This window comes from Somniosus microcephalus, chromosome 3 (assembly GCF_052327205.1).
Source record: "Somniosus microcephalus isolate GS21.2 chromosome 3, FLI_Smic_1.0, whole genome shotgun sequence".
In the NCBI taxonomy this organism is placed as follows: Eukaryota; Metazoa; Chordata; class Chondrichthyes; order Squaliformes; family Somniosidae; genus Somniosus; species Somniosus microcephalus.
Genome location: NC_140989.1, coordinates 263763547 through 263788982, shown reverse-complemented (window position 1 = coordinate 263788982; position 25436 = coordinate 263763547). Strand labels below are relative to the sequence as shown.

At 45.9% G+C, this 25436-nt stretch overlaps 1 long non-coding RNA gene across 1 annotated transcript in view; it reads left to right on the top strand.

The window, feature by feature from the left end:
- The window catches only part of LOC147121885 (uncharacterized), an 89853-nt gene that overhangs the window by 45461 nt on the left and 18956 nt on the right, over window positions 1–25436 (top strand). The window contains exon 3 of the long non-coding RNA XR_015077647.1: window positions 22966–23071. This is a non-coding gene — a long non-coding RNA (uncharacterized LOC147121885). The remainder of the gene's footprint in view (window positions 1–22965; window positions 23072–25436) is intronic.

Below are 25436 nucleotides of genomic sequence, written 5' to 3'. Positions count from 1 at the left end.
TGTTAATACTGGTATCACTGTGTGATTAACATTCTTTCAATAACCACCAAAACATTTCACTTCTTTGTTCCAAATGGTCTAGAACTTCAAACATTATCTTGCCAGAGACCAATGGTTCAATCTTGCCTCACCCAGAATATTGAGTTAACTGAAACACTTCAACTTTACACCTGGTGTATTATATTTTGCCTCCCTACCCCAGAAGAAATGTGATGTGCCCACATTTTATGATGTCACCATATTATATTTCAGAATTTAAAAAAAACTTCTTGGGAATGACGCCCGAAAGTCAGCCAACCTCTCAGAGAAGTGTGCCTCAAACCTCCCTACCATAGCACGAAATACAAAATGTGCATCAGCTGGGAGCGTAGAGATACCAGAGCAAATCAAATAAAAGCACAAACACAGCAACCAACAATCCCAGTTTCAAAGGTTCATTATCGGCTTTCCAAAAATTAGTAATCTTGACTCTTGCCCTGGTGGGTGGTGAAACACTTGCGTATCATTGTGCAGGTAAATGGTCACACTTTGAAAATAAAAAGAAAGGACTAAAGCAAAAAGGACCTTTAATTCTCTCCGTGAAATACACTGGTGCGGTGGTGTGGGGGGTGGAATTGGTCTCAGCCGATAGCGCGTCCGTATTACACCCCGCCTGCTTTTCTCTTCCATAGAAAAGAAAAATCGGTAGGGTAGAAAGCGGGCTGCCAATTTGTTTTCGCCTGTTTTGCACTGTTGCCAAAGACCAGTTTCACCCCCACTCTATCCTCAAAACGTGTTTGAAAGGTGTGTTGTCAGTGAATCTTTACTCATTGGCACCTTGATAGTATTTAAACTTGTCAGTTGACGAGTCTCATCTTTTTAAATAAGTACACAACTAAATAATAAAGCCAGCTCAGTTCTGTGACCGATCCTGGCAAATGAGAAATAGTTTTCTTTGATGGAGCATTGGCACATTCAATTATAATGAGTTTCCCAAAAACCTAGGAGGTGAAATTTGACTTGGGCGGGGACACAACCCCGACGGTATCTCATTGATCGCCCGTAATACGCCCCGCCCGATGTTCAGTTCCATTGACTTGAATAGAACTGAATATCGGGCGTGTCGTATCACGGGCGGCAAAAGCGATTCTGCCTGTTTTGTGCCCCTTCCATGTCCAATTTCACTTTGACTGCATTTACCCTTGGAGTAATGAATACATTTTGCTGTATTCAAAATAGAGTACAAACACATGGGGCTACCCAATGGCCTGACTGCCAACAGATGGATGTAAACCTTGGTGCGTGGCCCTGAGCACCATTGGAGCTATTTCTGCCTGTTTCTAATAATATGAGGCACAGCTGTGGTGAGACTTTTTTCCAGAAGGGGAATAAGCCCGCTATAATCCACCTGTTCGAATCTGTGAGCATCGTACGTTGAACATTGATGGAGTGGCACCGACAGCGGCTGTGGTGAAGCACAAGGTCTAGTCAGTGCCACCCTCCTATTTACCAGACCAAGTGGTTTGTGCAAGGATCTAAGCACCTGGAATTTCCACGGGGGTTTGGGGGGGGGGGGACTGCGGGTTGCCTGATCTCCCGCTGTATCTTTGGCGGGAGATTGACAGAAATCCCGGAGAAAGATGTTTTGGTTGAAGAACTAAAGAAGGAAAAAACGTTGGGAAATAAATTGATTCCACCTGAAAAATAAAATCTTCAAAAAGTTATCAGCCTATTTTCTTTTTTTTAACAAGTTCCTGATGTTTTGGGATAGCTGCACACCCAATAATTAAGAGTTAGGACATTTTCAAATACATGCTAACCATGCATTTTTACGCTGTAACTCCATCGCACACAAATCAATTCTCCTTTGTCTACCCATTCCGCTTTGCTTGTACTTTATATTCCATTAAGGAGTCAGGTTTCTATATTTCTCAAAAAGCATTGTAACCACATGTTCGTTTCAAGATGCACTTCTTTCTATAATCTGGATGAGGCACGACTGAAACATTGGTCTCTTGTCTCTGGCTTCTTAGACAATTCTGCAATGTAATGTTGAAATTCTAGACCATTCAAAACAAAGGGATGAAATGTTTCTATGACTATTTAAGTGATCATTTTTAAGTCAGAGGCTGAGTATTCTGTGGCGAGTGTCTCACCTCCTGACTCACCAAAGCCTTTCCACCATCTACAAGGCACAAGTAAGGGGTGTGATGGAATACTCTCCACTTGCCTGGATGAGTGTAGCTCCAACAACACTCAAGAAGCTAGACACCATCCAGGACAAAGCAGCCCGCTTGATTGGCACCCCATTCACCACCTTAAACATTCACTCCCTCCACCACCAGCGTACCATGACTGCAGTGTGTACCATTAGGGATGGGCAATAATTGCTGGTCTTGCCAGCGATGCCCAGATCCTATGAACGAATAAAAAAAATCTACAAAATGCACTGCAGCAACTCATAGAGTTATAGAGTCATAGGGCTAGATTTTCAGTATAGACAGTTTTGGGGCGCTAACCTTAGCGCCCGCCCGAAGTTAGCGCCCGCCCCAAAGTAGCGCCCCGTTGCCGGAAATTCAGTGGCTTCGCCCGAAGAGAGTGGTGGAGCGCTAAAAGAGGCGTTCCACTCCTACCTTTAGGCGCTAAGCCGGCGGTCCAGAGGGATAGCGCCCAGGCGGGGCGCAGCACGGGTGCGGTCATTTTTGCACTGACAGCAGACCCCGTGGTGCCGACCAGCTCTTAAAGGGGGAAGGGACGAATTGGTCTGCTGCCACGCCCTGCACACTGCAGCCTTGCAAAGAGGCCTCAACACTGCTGCTCAGCCCCAGGGAGTCATGGCAACGCCAGAGAAGGCCCGTCAGCGTGCCCTGCGCTTCTCAGAGGGTGATCTGGACATAATGGTCACAGCTCTGGAGGTGAGGCGCAAGATCTTGTTTCCAGAGAGTGGGAGGAATCCAACCCACCATAACTACACCAAAGCCTGGAAGCAGATCGCCCAGAGGGTGACGTTCACCGGCGAGGCCCCCAGGACCCACAAACAATGCCGTAAGAAATACAACGATCTGACCAGGATTGTGAAGGTGAGTAGCCTTTCCAGTCTCCTCCTCATTCTTGCATGTACACCTGACATGATGGGCAAAGGGACCTGAAAGTCCTATTGGCCAGCCCTCAGCCAGCAGCATTGGGACAGTCATGAGCATCAAATGGCCATTCGGCACTCTACACTTTGGCCAAGCTATTCCACCATGGGAGGCAGTGCACAGTACATCAGGGCTTCACTCTGTCCAAGCTATTCCACCATGGGAGGCAGTGCACACTACATCAGGGCTTCACTCTGTCCAAGCTATTCCACCATGGGAGGCAGTGCACAGTACATCAGGGCTTCACTCTGTCCAAGCTATTCCACCATGGGAGGCAGTGCACACTACATCAGGGCTTCACTCTGTCCAAGCTATTCCACCATGGGAGGCAGTGCACACTACATGAGGGCTTCACTCTGTCCAAGCTATTCCACCATGGGAGGCAGTGCACACTACATCAGGGCTTCACTGCGCACTTACAGCCCGTCCTTTCTCTTGCAGGCTAAAGTAGCGTTTAATCACCAGGCCCGTGCCAGGGGTGGCCACGCCAAGCTGCAGAAGCTCACTCGGCTGGAGGAGCGCGTGTGTGTGCTCATGGGAGCCCGTGTGATTGTCCCCACAGCGTGCGGTGTATCCGACCCTCCACTGCCCGGCAATGGTAAGGACCTCGCCTTTTGGCCCTCTCGCGTCGCACTGGCCCATCCGAGCTACCTCCTTTGCCACTGTCCCACCAATGCGCTGAATCCCACCAGTCCTAACTCCCTCGCTGACGCCGTCTCCTCACTCTGAAGCTACTCTTGTGCATTCCTGCTTTCAGCTGGTGACGACCAGGACCCTGAAGCTGCCAGTGACACCACCTCCGACCAGGAGGAGGTGGAGGAGCACGCCGGACCTTCGGGGGAACAGTCACGTCCCGCAGGAGAGGAGGAAATGCTTGACACCTCCTCACTGGACGAGTGCCTGGAGGAACTGTCGCAGGGCAATGCAGCTTCTGGGACCAGTGGCGTCCAGCCACCCAGCAGCCGTGCGCGTGGCCCGCGGCCTTCCCCCCAAAGGGGGGAAGGATCAGAGGGGAGTGCTGCTGCTCGGCACACTCGCCGTCACCAACGCGGCAAGGGTCCCCTAGTTCGGCCCCCTCCTCCCCAGCGGGAGAGTCGCGACTCCAGTCCGGACACCTTCACTTCGGAGGAGGTGCGGAAGCTGGATAAGATGGCCGACGACTCGGACCGGCGCCACACGGAGCTCATGAGCGTGGTGGGGCGCATGCCTGAGGCCATCGAGTCGCTGGCGACCAGTGTGCGCGAGTTCGGGGCAGCAACTGCCGCGAGTGGCCGCATGCTGACTGATGCCGTCAAGACCCTGGCGGATGTGATGCGCGCGCACACCAGGACCACAGGGCCACTCACTGCTGCCACACGCGCTGTCTCAGGCAGGCATCGCCAGGGCAGGCGCCGCGCTGGACCATCCCAGCAAGCCGCCCGTCGGCTGATTGCTGCGGATCCTGCAGTGCGGGCCCGGCCGAGTGCCACCGCGCCACAGCACCAGCCAGCACATCCCAGACGCCAGCTGGCCCACATTGCGCCATCCGTCACCGCCATTCCCCCTCTGGGGCGTCAACAGCAAGCGGCTGCAGCTGATGGTGGCCAGGCTCAGGTGCGCCACTCAGCAGACGGCCCCTCGAGGCCCAAACGCCGTGTAGGCCGCCCCCCAGCGGCATCTGGCGGAAGGGCATCTGAGCCTCAGGCGCCTTCCCCCAGCCTTGCAGCAGCCACTGGGCAGAGCTTGCGAAGGAGCAGCAGGCCGGGCAGGGGAGGCAAAAGGCTGGCCAAGGTCTCGCCCTCGCGGGCCACTCAGTAGAGGGTGTGGGCAGCTTTCCTTTAATATGGCGGTGGCCATCTTTATTTTGCCCATGGTTGTGCTTTTGGAGGGCTTATTTTTTGCGTTAGGCCGACGTTGAGGCCCAGTTTGAAGAAAGGTGGAGTGGCTCCTCCCCAGTTTGTGGGAGTGAGTCATTTGTTGGGCTTTTTGTGGGGCCCGTTTATTGTTTTTGGGGAATCATGTGGGAAGGGCTTTTCATTTTTGTGCAATAAAAAATTATCTTTATTCATGCAGTCTCCATGGTTGTTCTTCTTAGTGTTTGCTGGCTTCGCCGGCTGAGGGCTTGCGGAGCGGCTGCATTCATCTTCCCTCATGGCCCCTGGCCATTCCCTGACAGGGGGCTTAGAAGTACCGTGTAATAAGGTGGCGTCGTGCGGCCCTTGGCCCTGGTCGCTCCCTCCTGGGAACGTACTCCTGCTCCTCCTCCTCCTCCTCCTCCTCATGCTCCTCCTGCTCCTCCTCCTGAGGTGCTGGTCCAACGTCAGGTGGCAGTGCCTGAGTCCTGCGGATAGCCAGGTTGTGTAGCATGCAGCAAACCACCACAAATTGGGAGACCCAGCCCGGCGAATACTGGAGAGCTCCTCCGGAGCGATCAAGGCAGCGGAACCGCTGCTTGAGGACCCCAATAGTTAGCTCGATGATGTTGCGGGTGGTTTGATGGCTCTCGTTGTAGGCCTCTTCAGCAGCGGTCCTGGGCGCGCGGAGCGGGGTCATGAGCCAGGTGCACAAAGGATAGCCTTTGTCCCCGATGAGCCATCCTCTTGGGGGAGGCTGTGCCTGGAACATGTCATGCACAGTACTCTGCCGCAGGATAAAGGCATCGTGGCTGCTGCCTGGGAAGCTGGCATTGACTGCCATGATGCGCTGCTTGTGGTCACATACCAGCTGCACATTCAGAGAATGGTAGCCCTTCCTGTTGCGATACTGCTCGCCATGCTCCAGAGGGGCCCGCAAAGCCACATGCGTACAGTCAATGGCGCCCTGCACCAAGGGGAATTCCCCGAGTCTGGCAAATCCCAATGCGCGCTGATGCTGGCTCTCGAGGGCCATGGGGAAGGAGATGAATTGGCTTCTCCTTCTGAACAGTGCTTCGGTCACGTGGCGGATGCAGCGATGCGCGCCATACTGGGAGATGTTTGCTATGTCCCCAGCAGCGTATTGGAAGGAGCCGGTGGCATAGAAGTTCAATGCCACCGTCACCTTCACTTCCACCGACAGAGACGTCCTGCACCTGAGCTTTGGCCGCAGATCTCGGCGAAGCAGGTGGCAGATCTCTGCAATCACCTCCTTTCGGAATCGGAGCCTTCTAACACATCGCGCGGCACTCATGTTTAGGTAGGAGCGCTGCTGGCGGTATAGCCTGACTGGGTAAGGCCTACGTGGCCGACGCCTGTAGCCCCCTCTGCCTCTAGCCAGGGCTGCCCCTCTCACAATGCGTCTGCGAGCCTACGGACATGGCGCTGCAGCTGCGCGTTGGCACCCCATGCAGCCCCCATCAAATCCTGGCAAACAGTCTAATTTCCAAATGGCCACTTGCAGCGCTATTGCCTGAGTCCAAAAATACCTGGCTCTTGCTGCTTGAAACCAGTTAGCTATCCTCCTTGTTGTGTCTCCAGAAATGCGTTGCACAAGACTGTTTTCTGAAAAAAGGATGGCCTTTATACTGGAGAGGACGTTCCCTTTAATTAGCGCCCCCCGGGGCCCGCGCTGGTTGTGTTGCGTTCCTTTTTCCAAACGCTCCGGCCGCCCGCCGCACAATGGGGCGGTCCAACTGAAGTTTGCAATCGGGGCGGCCAAAGGGCGTTGCACGAGGATGTGACGTCATTTTCTGCGCGCGCATCCGGGCGGGCGCTAAACTTTGCGCCAGCGCTAACGGGCAACTTAATTTGGGGCGGGGCGCAAACTGCGCTGCGCCCGGGCGCTACACGCATAGCGCCCGGAAATCACTTCTCTTAAGGCGCTAACTGCTGGCGCAAGCGACTGAAAATCTAGCCCATAGAGTTTTACAGCACAGAAAGAGGCCCTTCGGCCCATCGTGTCTGCGCCGCCCATCCATCCCTGTCCAGTCTAATCTCATTTTCCAGCATTTGGTCCATAGCCTTGTATGCAATGGCATTTCAAGTGCTCATCCAAATGCTTCTTGAATGTTGTGAGGGTTCCTGCCTCTACCACCCTTTCAGGCATTGAGTTCCACATTCCAACCACCCTCTGGGTGAAAAAGTTCCTCCTCAAATCCCCTCTAAATCTCCTGCCCCTTACCCTGAATCTATGCCCCCTTGTTATTGACCCCCCTACTAAGGGGAAAAGTTCCTCTTTATCTACCCTATCTATGCCCCTCATCATTTTGTACACCTCAATCAGGTCCCCCCTCAGCCTTCTTTGCTCCAAGGAAAACAACCCCAGCCTGTCCAGCCTCTCTTCATAGCTGAGGCGTTCCATCCCAGGTAACATCCTGGTGAATCTTCTCTGCACCCTCTCCAAAGCAATCACATCCTTCCTATAGTGAGGCGACCAGAACTGCACACAGTACTCCAGCTGTGGCCTCACCAGCGTTTTGTACAGCTCCATCATAACCTCCCTGCTCTTATATTCTATGCCTCGGCTAATGAAGGCAAGTATCCCATATGCCTTTTTAACCACCTTATCTACCTGTTCCGCTGCCTTCAGGGATCTATGTACATGTACACCAAGGTCCCTCTGACCCTCTGTACTTCCTAGGGTCCTACCACTCATTGTGTATTCCCTTGCCTTATTTGTCCGTCCAAAATGCATCACCTCGCACTTTTCAGGGTTAAATTCCATTTGCCACTTTTCCGCCCATCTGACCAACCCGTTTATATCGTCCTGTAGCCTGAGGCTTTCCTCCTCGCAATTTACCACCCCACCAATTTTCGTGTCATCTGCGAACTTACTGATCATACCTTTTACATTCTCATCCAGATCATTTATGTAGATCACAAACAACAAGGGACCCAGCACCGATCCCTGAGGTACCCCACTGGACACAGGCTTCCAGTCACAAAAGCAACCTTCGACCATCACCCTCTGCCTCCTGCCACTCAGCCAGTTTAGGATCCAACGCGCCAAGGCACCCTGGATCCCATGGGCTCTTACCTTCTTGACCAGTCTCCTATGCGGGACTTTATCAAAAGCTTTACTGAAGTCCATGTAAACCACATCCACAGCATTTCCCTCATCCACCCCCCTAGTCACCCCCTCGAAAAATTCAATCAGATTTGTCAGACATGATTTACCCTTGACAAAGCCATGCTGACTATCCCCGATTAATCCTTGCCTCTCCAAGTGGAGACTAATTTTGTCCCTCAGAATTTTTTCCAATAATTTCCCTACCACAGATGTTAGGCTCACTGGCCTGTAATTCCCTGGTTTATCCCTGCTACCCTTCTTGAATAATGGTACTACGTTAGCTGTTCTCCAGTCCTCTGGTACATTCCCTGTGGCCAGAGAGGTTCTGAAAATTTGTGTCAGAGCCCCTGCAATCTCCTCCTTTGCCTCCCACAGCAGCCTGGGATACATCTCGTCCGGGCCTGGGGATTTATCCACTTTTTGGCCTGCTAAAACCGCTAGCACCTCCTCCCTCTCGATGCTAATATGTTCAAGTATGTCACAGTCCCCTTGCCCGATTTCTATGTCTGCATCGTCTTTCTCCATAGTGAACACAGATGCAAAAAATTCATTTAAAACCCCGCCTACATCATCTGGCTCTACACACAGATTGCCTCTTTGGTCCCTAATGGGCCCTACCCTTTCCCTGGTTATCCTCTTGCCCTTAATATACTTATAAAACATCTTAGGATTTTCCTTTATTTTGCTCGCCAGTGTTATTTCATGGCCCCTCCTCGCCCTCCTAATTTCTTTTTTAAGTATGCCCCTGCACTTTTTATACTCCTCTAGGGCTTCTTCCGTCTTTAGTCTTTTGTAACTGCCAAAAGCCCCCCTTTTATTTCGAATGCATTTTTGTATATCCCTTGTCATCCAAGGTTCCCTTTGCTTGTTGGTCCCACCCTTGACCTTTACAGGAACATGTTGGCGTTGTACTCTCTCTATTTCCCTTCTGAAAGTCTCCCACTGTTTTGATGTGGATTTTCCTATAAGTAGCTGCTCCCAGTCCACTTTGGCCAGATCCTGCCTTATCATATTAAAATCGGCCTTCCCCCAATTTAGAACCCTTATTTCCGGGCCGTCTTTGTCTTTTTCCATGACCACCTTAAATCTCACCGAATTATGGCCAAGGCTTCTTCGGCAGCACCTCCCAAACCCGCAATCTCTACCAGCTAGAAGGACAAGGGCAGCAGGCGCTTGGGAACACCACCACCTCCAAGTTCCCGTCCAAGTCACACACCATCCTGACTTGGAAGTATATCATCGTTCCTTCATCGTCGCTGGGTCAAAATCCTGGCACTCCCTCCCTGACATCACTGTGGGAGTACTTTCACCACACGGACTGCAGCGGTTCAAGAAGGCGGCTCACCGCCACCTTCTCAAGGGCAATTAGGGATGGGCAATAAATGCTGGCTTAGCCAGCAATGTCCAGATCCCATGAACGAATAAAAAAAATAATATAATAATAAACGATTTCTAGAGGGCATTGCGAGGACCATTTTTGTTATTCAGAAACTATGACACCATCCAGGTGAAAACCTTTGCGTGAAAAGAAAAGAAAAGTTGAGAAAAGACAGTCGGGTCGATCATGCTCACAATATTTATGCACCATCCAACAACAACTTGCATTTATATAGCATATTTAATGGAGTAAAATGCACCAAGGTGAGTGACATGAGCGTAATCAGACAAAAACTGATACCGAGCCAAAGAAAGAGATATTAGATCAAGTGACCAAAAGCTTGGTCAAAGAGGTTTAAAGGAAGGTCTAAAAAGGAGGATAAAGAGGTGGAGAGGCTTGTGGTTTAGGGAGGGAATTCCAGAGCTTGGGGCCTAGATGGCTGAAGGCACAGCTGCCAATGGTGGAGCGAAGGAAGTGGGAGATGCACAAGAGGCCAAAGTTGAAGGAACTCAAAAGTTCTCGGAGGGTTTTAAGAATGGAAGAGGTTACAGAGACCGCCCCAACCACTAGTAATGCTAACTCCTGAGGGTGGAAAAGGATTAAAAGGATTCAGAACCTAAAGGGCAGAGATGGAGCAGTGATGCATCACGTTGGGAGTGCCTGCACAGCAATGGCATGCAGGTCTGATCCCCACACTGCTGAATTGCTGATCCCCACTGAGCCAATACAAGAGGTTGCCAAGCAGAGGCCAGAAAGGGGGAGTCAGGAGAAGAATCATTCCGAAACTGCTTTTGCATGTTTTCTACTGGCCAAGTTAGAGCAGCATTGGCATCAACCTGGGACCAGATCACCTGCCTGGCCTCTTGCACACAGATGGTAAACAGCCCAGGGATTATAAGGAAAATGCTCAAATGCCTTGTAAAAGACTGTTACACAATGTGACCTTGGCACACAGAAGGCTTTATCATTATATATTTTTTTCCATTAACATTGTTATTTATGTAAAATCATACCAAAATTGTAGAGAAATAGAAGAACGCAGAACATCACGTTCCATATTAATGAAAATCCTTTGTCAACCACACTTCACCTCTATGCTTAATGACAATGTCTTTGGTAAAAGCTGCCAATGTCTACATTTCTCTTTGTTTTCCTGGTAACCCAAAATTATTTTAAAAGACCTCTGTAAAGCATGATGTGCGGTTTTGCTTAGCCTGACTGAAGATATTTTCTTGGTGTGTATTCAATTTCAGAAACTTGGTCAGATTAACTCATTTGAATTTCCATTCCTTCATAGTCAACCAATCTTTTGGTGTTGCATTGGTCTTTTTACCAGCGCAGCTATCCCTGTTCTCAAAAAAACCTGATGCATGTCTACTAATCTTCCATCTGTGTCATCTGAGTGCAAGACACACAAATTTGTAAATTTCCAGCAAGGAAAACGTTATCACATTGAAGTTGCATTTGAATCTAGGCCAACAATCGGTACTCAAGGGAAACCTGCCCTTCTCCCAGCACCCCTCCCAGTTTTTGTAGGAACAACGGTGAGTAAGGGAGTTAGTTTTTAGAAAGCCCAGTTGCATTTCCAGGTAAAGATGGGGATTAGACTGAACATAATGTTCTTCCATCAAAAACTGGAATGAAGTGCTTATTATTTCATAACACAAGGGAATAAATTAGCACAGGGGTTCTCCCACTTCTCCACAGGAACTTCGGCAGAAGAGCTATGGAAACCCCGGAGAAATGGCACAAATGATCTGCGTGGCTCCTCTGCCAAAGTTACGATGGACCAGACAGAGGACCTGTGCAAAAATAAACCCTCAAGAACTTTCAGCAGCAGAAAAAGGTCATTAGGGCCAAACAAGTCCCCCTATTTCCGATAAATCGAAATCGTTGGTCTACCTGTCTTGGCATTAAACCCTTCCGTCCCTTCCTTTTCCAGATATATGGCTCTAATTGCCTCTTGAATCCATGTATATCATTTGTTTCAACAGCTTTCTGTGGTAACTTATTCCACAATGTCATATGTAACAAGTAATTCTGCCTGAGTCGCCTCTTTATTCCAACTATAACTTGTGTCCCTGGGATTTGAGTTTCTCACCATGATGAACAATTGGACTGGATCAATTTGGTTAATGTCCTTCATATTCTTCCAGCCTTTAGAAACTTCACCAGATCCCCAGTAGATTCTATTGATATTACAAATGGTTTTCCTAACATTGGCATGTAAATTAACAAGTTACCCCCAAGATTCTTTGCTCTTGTTCCAATATCACTTCAACAGTACAGTATTTTCATGACACAACTCAGCCCAGGCCCCCCTTCATTAAATAGTTTGAAAAATTCGAACAAGACTGAAATAAGATGCACAAAATCATCAGTCATATGGTCTGTCCAAATCAACAGCATGTTGATTGAGGAAGTTTACACTGCCTAGCAGGCCAAATACAAACTCGAGAGAGAGATAAAACTAATCCAAATCAAGATTCCATATAAGTAGACAAATCCTCACCAAGCTGCATTAAGTGCTATGGCTGGTGAAGGGTTGGAGCAACACTTAACTTGCATCTGTTTATTACATGGGAGTAAGCACTTACATAATGATTGGAATGGTATGTCTGTGGGTGCACATAGAATATTTTTCTTGATTAGGAAAGAATGTTTGGGAATAAATCTTTTCCTAATATGTTGATAGGGTGAGATGAAGTAAGGGGGGGGCATAAACACCTGCATAAACCTGTTGGGTCGAATGGCCTGTTTCTGTGCTTTAAATACAATGTACTAATAATATTTAGAGGGAATGTTCAACCAGTTATTATTTATTGAGGTGATTGGTTGCCACTGAATACAAGAAAACACAGCGGTGATACCGATGTGAGGTGACGTAATCACTTTGGCTTATCCCGCGGGAGAACTCATAAAACAAAGGTTTAAACTTCGGAAAGGATCAGCTGTAGCAGCAATGCTCCACCAGTGGCTAGGAGGTCATATGGGCATGGGCCGTTTCTGGATGTCTCGGTTTAAGCCTACCCAACAATTCTCCCAAAAAAATTAGACAATCCCTTTGCAAAGTGCCAGTAACAGAGTAGTTAGGCATTTGATTCATGTGCGTGGTGCTTGGTTTCTGTTTGTGGCATCAATCCAACCATATGCATGTGTGAGGAGAGTTGCCAGTTCTCAAGCTAGGCTGCTACGTTGGGGCCATCCCAACCTTTGAACAGACAACAACAACAAAAATTTCAATCGTCTGCCTCAAACTTTGGCCTGCTGCATGGTTCCCATTAGATATTCCATGAAGCAGTATTAGTCAGGGCTCGGAAAGTATCCACTCACTCTCATGACTCTAGGTCCAAAGTAGTAGAGAGGCTCATAAAGGGAGAAAGTAATAGAATACAAGTTCCAGAAAGCTGTTACACTCATATCTTAGCTTCAGTAGTTGAAGGCCCATCAGTTAAGCCATGAAATAAAATTTATATTTTGCAGGTGAGTTATGGTTAGCCTCACAGTGGAATACAAGTCATGTTTCACAGCTTGCCATAATATATTCGCTCCACGCTGCACTTCAAAAAAAAATATTTTGCATTAACATTCCCTTTAAAAGTCCACATTATCATGTAACTACCAATCCATCGTCATAAATGGCAAACACCAAGGGCAATTATGACCCTGAACTATATTAATTGTCCCAGAGCCACTTTTAAATTCCAATCTTTGCCTGCTAAAAAACAATTTGTCTGTCTGGTAAACTTCCGATCTGCTGCCTTGCTCCTTTTCATTATACATCACAACCTTCCCTCAGCTGCTGAATAAGAAACTTGACTGCACAGCCTTTCGGACAATAAGAACTGGTTATACAAATACAAACGTTTCATTATTTTTTTGTGCTGAAGCTGGGAGATCCTGGGTTCAGGCACCCACTGTCAACATCAAGCCATTTCCACTCCCAGATTAGGTATAACACAGCTAATAAAGTTCCCTCTACTCTGCTCTAAAAGGGTCCCTCAGCCCTGACCACAGAAGTACACCTCTGCTGCACAAACGTCTCATTTTGTGTCCCATTTCCAACCATCCTTAAGCCTATCTGAATGACAATGCCTCTTATTGCTTAATTAGAGGTACCTTTGTGTTGTGGGCTCATGCCCACTAGGAACGTTTTAGACTGGCCAAACTTATTTTTCACAGGCCAAGAGAGGAGACTTTCATCTCCTCAATTTGGATAAATTTGAATCCAGGTCCTGTAGTTAAAAGTTCCATGTCTAATCTACTCCACCATTCAGCTCCCTGAAACAATTTTGTTTAAGTCCCACCTGAATGATAAGCAGTTGCACACTTTCCATGAACACAAAATACATTCGCCCGGACAAGCTACCCTTACAGAATCAAAATATAGCTGTCCTAAAATTGAACCCCGAGATTCATACTTCCCCTAGTTTAACAGATATCTCAGCTGAAATAAAAACAGGAAATGCTGGAAAAGCTCAGCAGGTCAGGCAGCATCTGTGGAGAGAGAAACAGAGTTAACGTTTCAGGTCGATGACCTTTCGTCAGAACTCAAAGGTCATTGACCTGAAACGTTAACTCTGTTTCTCTCTCCACAGATGCTGCCTGACCTGCTGAGCATTTCCAACATTTTCTGTTTTTATTTAGATTTCCAGCATCCGCCGTATTTTGCTTTTGTGTCTCAATTGAAATGGTGGACAAAGGAATCTGATACAAATTCATGACCGTGCTCATCTGCTTATGTTGCACGGTGCGATTTCACCACAAATATTTTCAGACAGGAGTCAGAAATTACAGTACAGAAGGATATCATTCAGCCCAATGTGCCAGTGCAAGCTCCATACTGGAGTTAACTACCCTAAACCCATTTCTCTGCTCATTCCCCATAAACTCTAAGATTTTTTTTCAAGTGTTTATCTAATTCCTTCTTGAATGTTGTGATTATCTCAGCATCAATAGCTACTTGTAAAGCATTCCATGTTCTAATATGCCTTTGCAAGAAAAAAAACATTTTATCCTCCCTATTTTTGCTTTCAATACTAATCCTAATTTGATAACCACTCCGTACTGAATCACCAACTCCTGGAAATAACCTTCCACTGCTCATTGTCTTTGGCACTTCGATTACATCAGCCCTTAATCTTCTCAATTGCAGTGAATGCAACACCAACTGTAGCTGCAAAATTGATCATTTCTGCACACAAATTCTCTGCTGCACTTCATCAACTTTACCATTCAATGGAAAAGACACTTAATTCCTCTTAAGAGTAAGACATGGCAACAAGTAACATGGTGTTAGAGGTATAGTTCAGCTTCTGAAACAGTCCTCATGGGAAGCGCCATGGTCTCAGGTGTCAGGTGCAGCACACACACAAAAGCAGATTTTAGTTCAACTACCGTAAAAAAAATTTGCCATGTTGATATTTTCTCTTGGTTCAAATGCTGATAACAGTCAACGCAATTAGCAATAGGATAATTGTTTCACTGAGTCACTGTGCACATGTGCAGTTACAAGCACAGCAGGATCTTGAAAGTGACTGTATGGAGCAGTAATACTTCTGCAACAAGAATCTCTCTCGACCGAATTACATATTCAACATATAGGGAAATTTTTGATAAATTATTTTTTGTTGTGTATGTAATATGTGTGCTACTTTGAACCTATGGACAGGACTGCACTACTTGTTGGGCGTAGTGATACGCAGTACCACTACTGGCCATAGGGGTATAAATAGTACTGTGGGTACTGATCCCCCTCAGTTCCCGCCTGTGGGCATGAAGTAAAGAGCTACGTGTAGTCCCTACCTCCAACCAGTAAAGACCTGTTTTATTGTTACTGATTAAGTCTGAGTATTAATTACTTGAACAACTCACAGATTTAACACTGGCGACGAGTCAGGTTCTTACCCTGCGGCAGTTGAAGAGAGGTTTCAAACATCACCACCCCACTAGAAGCGACAGGCTTTAGGACTCTGAAGCCTCCATCAGCGACTGACAGCTTCCAGCGACTGACAGAAGTCTTTCTGAAGTTTCCTTGTTCAACCTAGGTGGTGGGGTAAGCCGTGCAGTGTTGGCTGCAAAGACAGGGCTGGGGAAGTTGGAGAAGATAAGGGCGATCGCAATCCCTGATAAGAGCCGCGGTGAAACGCGCGAGCGGGTAAGCCAGAGCCCGGGAGGGAGCGAGCAAGAGCCGCTTCGGTCGGGAGCCACTTCGCGATCCAGCGATCGCATCCGCTGATAAGGGCAGCACTCGGGCGATCGCGGCGAAGATAAGGGCCGCACTCGAGGGCTGAAGGGAGACGGCGTCGGGGGACGGGTGAAGACCGCCAAGCGCGGGAAAACCGCCATTTTGTGGGCGGAGGACGACGGCAAGAGCGGGAAGCCGCCATCTTTGATAACAAGTAAAAAAAAAAAAATCTGAGAAATTGCAAATCTACAATGCCTAAACACGGGAATATTAGCACCTTTGATAGTGACCTCGAAGATTGGGCCATATATGTTGAAAGAGTAAAAAATTATTGTAAGGCCAATAAAATTCGTGACCAAGATAAAGCTCTAACATTATTAAATTTAATGGGTGCGAAGACATACGGGCAATTGAAACACCTGTTATCACCAGATGAACCGGCGGATAAGATGTTCGATGAGATTGTTACTGTCCTGAAAGATCATCTAAACCCCACGCCGCTGATGCTAGCGGAACGATTTAAATTTTACGACAGAAGGCAGCTACAGCATGAAAGCAATGCTGATTATTTGCTGGAATTGCGTAAATTAGCGAAATATTGCCAGTTTGGAACGGGACTGACAGAGGCACTTCGAGACAAATTTGTGTGTGGTTTATTTAAACAGGATACACAAAAGCGACTGCTCGAGGAGAATGAGCTGACGCTTGAGAAGGCGGTCACTATGGCAGCAGCACACGAAGCCGCAGCGAGAGGCACGGCAGTAATGCAGCTACGGTCACCGGAGCTCAGTGCACACAAATTGGGTGTGAGTTCTGGCAAATGTTATCGTTGTGGAAAGACAACGCATGATCAGAACCAGTGTTGGTTTAAAAACCAAGAATGTAGAACTTGTGGTAGGCTTGGACATATAGCTAGAGTATGCAGGTCAGGGAAGAAGACCAGCAACAAGAAGTCACCGCAAGGAAAATACGCAAAGGTACACAAGGTGACCGAACAGGAGTCCGATTCAGACGCTAGCAGTAATGAACTGGCTAGCTTAAGAGTACTCAACGCTGGTAAGGGTGCAGACCTCCAGACAATTTGGGTCACTCTTCAGATAGAAGGAGTCCAAGTAAAACTGGAATTGGACACTGGATCGGCATTGACGGTCATAAATAAGAAAGATTACGGAAAGTTATTCCAACATGTTCCCCTACAGGATACGGGGATTATATTGAAAACATACACGGGGCAAAGAGTGTACCCCATCGGGAAAATAGAGGTTGCAGTGGTCCACAAGGGCGAAGACAGTCAAATAATGGACTTATATGTGATATCTGAAGGAGGTTCTCCACTACTAGGACGGGAGTGGATTAGGAAAATGAATATGGACTGGCATTTCCTACAAACAATAACGAGTGAGAACTCGGTGAAGATAGTCGGCCCAGACTCTGGAACGGATGATGGTAAGCCCAACTCAGGTGCAAAAGACAAAGTTTCAGCACAGAATTCCACTGAGCAACAACAACATAGTTTAACTGTGGATTCTGAGTCTGGCAAGTCTACTGATGTGCCCATTTCTGAGGGACACCGGGCTCGAACTCAACTCCATTTCAAACTACAACAGCAATTAGAACAAATGCTTCGCCGTTTTGAGCAAGAGTTGAATGCAACGAAAGAGTTCTTTGATATAGAGTTGGAGAATCTGGAAAGACAACAGAAGCAGCTGATGGAGAAAATGGAGCAGGAGCACACAAAACGTCTGATGTCAGAGGAGTTAACGGTCAGCCAACTCCTGCATATGCTGAAGGACAGGACTCTGAAATGGGAAAAACTTGAACATGAACTTCAATATTCAAACGAAAGGGGTTCGGAGCTCTCAAAGGTTATTGGAAGAGCTGAGGTGGCAACACAGACTGAGATGACTGCAACAGAGCAGCCCTTGGATGCCAAAAGTACGCTGACTCACGTCAACGTAGAACAACAGACCGCTGAAACAGCTGCTCCGGTAGAGGGATTGAATAGTCCGATCAATCAATCTCCAAAAGAAGTTGAAGTAGTAAAATCTCAAATGAGGTCATTAGTAAACGACTTGCTGAAAGCCCAGAAAAAGCTGGATGAAGAGGTACGCATGAAGAAGTCTCTTCAGGAAAGATGTCTGGACTTGGAACAAAAGCTGGCTAACGCCCAGCTGGGTATGGAGGAAATAGAAGACCCTCTCGCTGGCCTAGATCAGGACGACACCGAATATTACTATGTCCTGTCCTGCCCAACTTGTAACTTCGACTCCCACCATACAGAAATCATGGAGGAGCACCGAAAGTCTACGGAACATCGGGAGAAGGTGGCTCTACTACGGAAAAAGGAGGGAGAGAAGGAGGAACTGCGCATGCAGCTGGCAGCTGACAGTGGAGCCCAGAGAGTCTCCAAGAAGCAGAAAAGGAAAAGTCGAAACAGAAGATGACCCATCTGAACCATTATTACCTCTACCAGATCACACACGTGGTCCCTCCGAACGGAGCCAATTCAGTTCGGAAGTTCAAACTGTTAAATCCATGGAAGGACTATTGAATGAGTCACTCCAGCAACGTGAACCGACTCCACCACAGAGATTGAATCTGTGAACTGTTTTCCGCAGAGACTGAATCTGTGATCTGTTTTGACATGAAGTTATCTATGTATCTATGTTATTCTGTTATGTAAACCTGAAGTTATATATGTATATATGTTATTACGTTATGTTAAATGGGGAGATGACTGTAAAGCTAGGAAGGGAGGAATGTTGTGTATGTAATATGTGTGCTACTTTGAACCTATGGACAGGACTGCACTACTTGTTGGGCGTAGTGATACGCAGTACCACTCCTGGCCATAGGGGTATAAATAGTACTGTGGGTACTGATCCCCCTCAGTTCCCGCCTGTGGGCATGAAGTAAAGAGCTACGTGTAGTCCCTACCTCCAACCAGTAAAGACCTGTTTTATTGTTACTGATTAAGTCTGAGTATTAATTACTTGAACAACTCACAGATTTAACATTTTTGACCTTCATTTTGCACTGTTGATAAAGGAGGAAGGAACAAGGCCGCTGTAAGAATGGAATGATATTAAAATCAACGATCAGATATACAACTAACTTGATCTCACATAGAACCTGTTTTTAAGTGGAGTCCCCTGTAACTCAAACTGCAGCTAAAACTTGACTATTAACTCATCTCCTGTCCAGAATGTTGAAGCATTTCTACTATTTTCAAAGACTATTGTTTTCAGTCAACTCTAAAATTCTTCTTTCCAATTTTTCTGAGAGCTGCTTTAAATAAAGACAGAATTATCCAGACATGCTATTTCTAAAGGAGTTTTAGTTGCTTTAGCAAAGCAATTTATACAATCCACGTAAGGGAGTGATTGAACTATTTGGTCATTTCTTCTCAACAATACATTTTTTGTTTTGGTGCCATTCACTGTTTTCAAAAGTAAGTAACGCTGTATTATAAAAGGCTGATAAATCAAAACTAAGGAATATTGGAAAGCGTGTAGTTATGTCAGTGCCGTTGGAAAGATTATATTGCACTTACAGACTCTCCGCCCCACCTTCCACTTTAGACTGCAGTACCAAATAGAAATTCCATTGTAAAGCTGAAAACTTTGTGGATTTATTTGGATTAATTCCACTCATAAATCTATGATTTTAATCTGTTCTCATCACCGTAGTTGGGTTTAGGTTATCTGAAACCAGTTCTGTCTTAATGTAGTACAGGAAGTGGGACAAGACACAGTTGGTAACTGAAACCATCAAAAGTTTAATGTCATTAGCTAAGAATGGATCAACTAAGGGGGTCTAAAATTATCAAAAGCAGCAACTCACAGACACTTGAAACTTCCGTGAGTCTCCATTTTCAGTCTGCTGCAATCCCACACCTAGTAAATGACTCGGGGCTGTAGACAGTCAGTGTTTGATGGTATCGGCTGCAGCTGAGCCCCTTGTTGCTGTTTTTTTTTATTTTGCCGCAGACACACTGTCTCGGGTTTGCTTGAAGTGCCTCTGGAGGGCTGCCCATGTGGAGCCAGCACATCCCTGAGGCCGTGCAGTTTGACTTGGCTGTCAGTCCCATCACCTGAGCGCTGTCACAGTTCCAAAGGAGCAGAGAGGTCTCTGGGAACAGGCACATGCATACCAGTCTACAGAGAACACATCTGCTGTGCCTTCTGCTACTTGAGCCTTTTCTAAAATGAGTCACCACTGGCTTAGTTTAGTAATTTATCATTACAGACAGATCTTGTTTGCAGCTCATGCAGCACTGCAACTTCAAACATAATAGGTTGAGGTGCTGGGACCTTTGATCCACATCCACAGTTAAGAAATGTAAAGTAAAGGGTTCGATTTTACTCCTACCCACCCAGCAGGTGGGCAGTTACAAATGAGCAGGTACCTTACCCGCTCAAATCTCCCACCATTTGCAATATTCACCTGCAGGTTTCTGCAGGCAGCTGAGGTGCCTGCCTAAAACAGGCCAGAGCCTCAGCAATCTATGCAAATCGGGGTACTCTTACATCAATAGGATCCCAAAGCAATTTTAACTGTAAAGCAGTAAAGCAGCTGTGGCTTTCCCGCTCAACAAAAGCTGATCTAAAGATGAAAGAGGTGCTCTTCTGGTAAAACTAAAACTTTTCACCGGGCCCCACTAGTTGCGGCCTCCTCAGCCCCGGACTCCATTCCCTTCCCTCCCAGGAGATCCCACCGCTTACCTGGAACCCATTGGGTGGCCAAGGCATTCCGCGTGAAAGGGGGCTGCGGCATTTAAATGAGGCCCAGTGGTTAAAAAGAAAGAAATACTTGCATTTATATTGTGCCTTTCACGACCACCGGACGTTCTAAAGCACTTTACAGCCAATGGAGTATTTTTTGAAGTGTAGTCACTGTTTGAATGTAGGAAATGCAGCAGCCAATTTGCACACAGCAAGCTCCCACAAATAGCAATGTGATAATGACCAGATAATCTGTTTTATGATGTTGGTTGAGGGATAAATATTGACCAGGACTCCAGGGATAACTTCCCTGCTCTTCTTCAAAATAGTGCCATGGTATCTTTTACGTCTATCTGAGAGAGCAGTCGGGGCCTTGGTTTAACGTCTCATCCAAAAGACATCGCTCAGTACTGCACTGTATGTGAGTGTCAGCCTAGATTTTTGTGCTTAAGTCTCTGGAGTGGGAACTTGAACCTACAACCTTCTGATTCAGAGGCAAGGGTGCTACCAACTGAGCCATTGGCTGACACTTAAAAACTCTGTGTCTATGCTTCCTTTGCGGGGTGAGAAATCAGCTCACTGGTGCGGTTTCCCGCTGGAATCCCGCTCCAAGTTAAAATCCATCACATAAACTTGGATTTTGAATATCAACCAGCTCCATTCATATATTCACTCATGTCTACAGCACCAAGGGTCAACATTCGTTGACTACAGTACAAAATTCATGACACTAACATTAAACCGTCTCCGAGTTTTCCATAAAAACACTGAGGGAAGAAATTATCGTTCACTGCATATTGTGGCATTTGTGAAATAAAAACAAGACAGTGATTTTTCATTGATGTGACAATATGTTCTGGTGGATTCAAACTCACATTAATTCATTATCGTAGCATTTAAGTAGCGGGGTCCTAACATACTTAGGGTGTTTGGGACAATAGTTTTGTGGTTAGGTTTACATGAACATAACATAGATCAGAATATCAGATAGCTACCACGTTATGGTTTGGCTTACTGAATCTCAAAAAGACTTAAAACCTATTTGCAGCAAATTCACATATACAATGTTATATATTTGTTTCCTTAAACTGGACGAAGGGAGAGATGGGAATAATACCCTCTCTACAATGCAGTGCAAGTAATTTGCAGAGTGTCGCAGGCTGCAATACTAGCTTTAGGCCTATTTTGCTTTTATGGCCCAACATAGGTTAGTGTGTAGGATTATTTGAATGAATTCTATATGCTTTTTGTATTGAATCAATGTGTAACAAAACTCACATTAATGGCAACCTATCAAATTATTACTTGCTTTTACATGATGAGGAGCTGATACCTGTAATAAGCAACCAATTTTCAAGAGTGGAAGAAGCATATCTTCCATATCCAAGCTCTACAAGTGAAATCTATGTTGACTATCCCAATAACAAATCACATGGATGCTACTCATCATTGTTTCAATGCTGACAGGCAGGCCAATCAATTCTAAGCACCATTATGCTGCTTGTTTCTGACTAAGCCTATGAAAGAGGTGATACTTGTGGCTGAGCAACATGGAAGATTTGCATTGGGTGTTTTTAATTCTGATGAAGACCATTGCATTGAAAAACCTGATTTCAAACAAGAAACAATAAAAACTCACCACCCCATTAAAGTACCTGCTGAAGCGTTTACTGTAACTTAATATTTGTGGGTGGAAGTTTCATGATAATTGAGGGTATTTTCTGAGGGGATTCTGAAAAGTTTTCACATCAGGTACAAAGAGAAAAAATGCTACTCATTTTAAGATATATATCTAGATGGATGAATTAAAAAGTCTAGAATGCCTAACTTATTAGGGAAATTGAATGTTGGGATGATTTCTCCAACAAGCAGAGATGGTTAATTCTGTGCCCCTCTCCCCATGCCACCTTATAAAGATACATAGTGAGATTATTTCTGGTTGGATCCAGAGTACTTCGGGACAATAGTCATCAGCTTTATTTGCTATATCCCAAAATAATCATATCATTGAATGTCTGTGTAGCATAACATTAGGAAAGGCTAAAAACACGATTAATGTGGCACTGCTGCTTCTTGAAGCGATACATGGAGTTGTTTTCTCAATAACTAACAACACTCACACATTACTTGGAACAATAAGGGCAGCACGGTGGCATAGTGGTTAGCACTGTTGCCTCACAGCGCCAGGGACCTGGGTTCGAATCTGGCCTCGGGTGACTGTCTGTGTGGAGTTTGCACATTCTCCCAGTGTTTGCGTGGGTTTCCTCCGGGTGCTCCGGTTTCCTCCCACAGTCCAAAGATGTGCGGGTTAGGTTGATTGGCTATGATAAATTGACCCTTAGTGTTAGGGGTATTAAATACGTGGGGTTACGGGGATCGGGTGGGATATGTGTCGGTGCAGGCTCGATGGGCCGAAATGGCCTCTATCTGCACTGTGCGGTTTCTGTGATTCTGTGAATAACACCGATGAATAGAGTGCAGCCATTTTATAACAAATTAATTGCAGATATGCTATTAGCAAAGATGCTGAAAGATGCTAATCACTGAAACATTGATTCCTGTACTAAATTTCAATTCACTTTTTCCTTTCAGAGATCAAAGGAAAAGATAGGCTGCACATGAAATGAGACCGGACAGTGGAACAGCCTGAAATGAGCCTTAGCAACTGTGAAAATAGCTGAAAAGGGTATTTTTTAATGTAAGTTTTTACTCTTCAATATTAGTTGGCTTTTCAGAGTTAATTGAATAAAGACCTGATAAGACTGCTTTGGTTCCCATTGTAAATCTTTTTAAAATCACAGTGTTTTTGTTTCCATCTCCACCTATTTGATACAGTGCTGGTGGGGAAAGTAATTTCATCCAGCAAATTGGGAAATAAGTGTACAGAGTGCCTCAGGGGTGTAAAACTGGATCATTGAATTCTTCATTGAGCTCTCACTTGAACACTTGAACACTTGGCTTCACCAGTCTCAACTCGATCATTTGTGGAACAGATTGCATTTCAATAGCGCCCGCATGTAACAAAATGACCCAAGGTCTTCAATAGGCACCGGAGCAGGAAGAGGGAGAGAAATGATGAATTAAAAAGATCAGTTTTGGAGAAGACTTTTGAAGGTGGAGAGGAGGTGGTACAAGGCAGAGAATGAGAGAGCGAGGGAAAAAGAAAAAGAAAGAAAACAAGAAAGAAAGAACTGGGGGCGGGGGAACAAACGAAGAGATATCCTTCAGATCTTTGGGAGAGGAGCAATGAAGAGGAAATCAATTCCCCTGCTAATGACGACAGCCACAGAATTATCCACAGTTCAGATCATGTTGCCCGTTCCATCCCCGAACACAGAACAGAACAGCAATAGATGAGGAAAATAAGAGAGAAATGAGAACGTGCAGAAATTATGTATTTATAAACATCAGTTTATAAATTGTATAATTCGACACACTGTATACTTACTAAAATGTACTCCTTCGTGCCTGAGTTTTGCCATTAATTGCCATTCTCGTACCGAGACTTCTTGAATTTCCAAAATAGGAACATCTGGTGCATCATGCAACATCTGGTATTCTGGTTTTTATCATGTTACTAAGAAGGAATACATTTTTAAAAACCTTTGAAGCATCATTACAGAGTACATTCTTGATATTATTTCTTTCCATTTTTTTCCTGAATTGAGCATATAAAATTTAGCGCCTCTAATACACACGAAGTTGCTCATAAAATGGGTGGTTCATCCTCTTATTAAATCTCCATTTAAGCAAAAAAGCCATTGGCGAGATTTATTGTCAGTTTTTAAGTGCCTGATTTCACATTGATCAGCCCCATATCTGTTTTAAATGTAATAATTAAATTTGGTCAACAAAAACATATTTCTTATGGGATCTGTTTAAAAATTGTTTTTTTATATCTAGGATACAAGACTAATATTTACAGACAGAGCTTGCTTTTGACCTTAACCCTTGTGACAAAAGTTCTCCCCCATTTCTTCAATCAGTTTAAAACCAACATTAAGCTTTGCAAGGCTGATGTTATAGTAAGTGACTGGACCAATATTTAGTAAATAGAATTGTGAGCAACTGAATAGGTTTAGTGGCATGGCATGAGGCACGAATGTTGTATGGTCATTTGAATCACCTCCACCCAATTGTTTTGGAGCATGATGGAGAGATGGGGATAGAGCAAAAATCCCCATCAATGGAGTTTAGGTCCAGAATGGTATTAGTTAGTAACAGTTACAGTTGGTTTCAGTTTCTTTGGGCTAGGGAGGGGAAATTAACCAGGGTTGTCCACTTCTTATCGTTATCCAATGAATCCTGCTGGATAGTGCACGAGTGTCATTCCCTCTGTGGTTAAATTGGCCACTAACACTCAATGTGTCAATCCACACATGTAGACTGGGTACTTGAAGTCAGATATCACAAAACCAGACGTCAGCAGAAGTTCACACCTTACACCTTGCTAAAAGAAGGGAAGGAGAAAGAGAAATTGGCAAAATGAATAAATTATTAGCAGCTTCTGTGCGATTTCCCACTCTCGTTTCCTCCCGCACCCCTTCCCCAGACATAGTGATCTTCATATGGGAAATATTACTTTAAGTAGTGACACAATGGCTGAGATTTTCCTAACCTCGGCGGGTCCGGGGCGGGCGACGCAGTGCTGGGTCCCGCCCCTGCTGCTGGCTCCATCCCACTCTGGAAAATGATTTTACGTTGTTAAGCCTGCCCAGCGCGTTTCTCGGTTCAATTAGAGGATGCGGGTCTGGTGACATCATTCATGACACGTCATCAGCCGGTTTCCTTAAAGGGACCATGGCCAACTTTCTCTTAACATTTGTGCTGTCAGTGTTCTAGAGCATTGAAGTGCTGCAAACACTGACAGTGACTGCACAGAGGTGCATATGGAGGGAGTCAGAGCACGCAGGGAGGTCCTCTTCCCTTCCGATGGGCAGAAGAGACCTCCCCAGGAGACCAACACAGCCTGGTTGCACATTGCACAGGAGGGCACAAGCAGGGATATGATCAGGAGGACCTGGTGCAGTGACACAAACCTTTCAATGATCTCATTAGATCGC